This window comes from Egretta garzetta, unplaced genomic scaffold (assembly GCF_000687185.1).
Source record: "Egretta garzetta isolate BGI_Z169 unplaced genomic scaffold, ASM68718v1 scaffold34, whole genome shotgun sequence".
Lineage (NCBI taxonomy): Eukaryota > Metazoa > Chordata > Aves > Pelecaniformes > Ardeidae > Egretta > Egretta garzetta.
In genome coordinates this window covers 4,903,880-4,904,241 of record NW_009259586.1, presented here as the reverse complement: position 1 = coordinate 4,904,241, position 362 = coordinate 4,903,880, and positions in this window count along the sequence as shown.

The window sequence follows — 362 nt, the reverse complement described above, 5'->3', positions numbered from 1 at the left end:
GGGCTCAGCAGCAGCCCCGGGGGATGCCGACCCTCCCTGTAATGCAGCTCCCTTGCTGGTACCCAACGCCACGGTTGCAATTTGGGTTCATTAATTGTTTTTTAATTTTATTTTTTTTTTTCCCCAGGATCTAAATTTGGAGTGGATTCTTCCCCTGCTCTGAACAGCTCCCAGAGCCTGGGTGGGGGGGAGAGGAGGAGGCATCAGATGACATGACAAAATAAGTCATGTCTCTCGATCATTTCAATGCCACCCCCTCCCTCCCGGCCTCTGCCTTCCATTTTAATCACTGACAGGCCTTCAAGTATTATGGATATATATAATCTTTTTGATATCACTGACATTCTCCATAATGGAAAGCA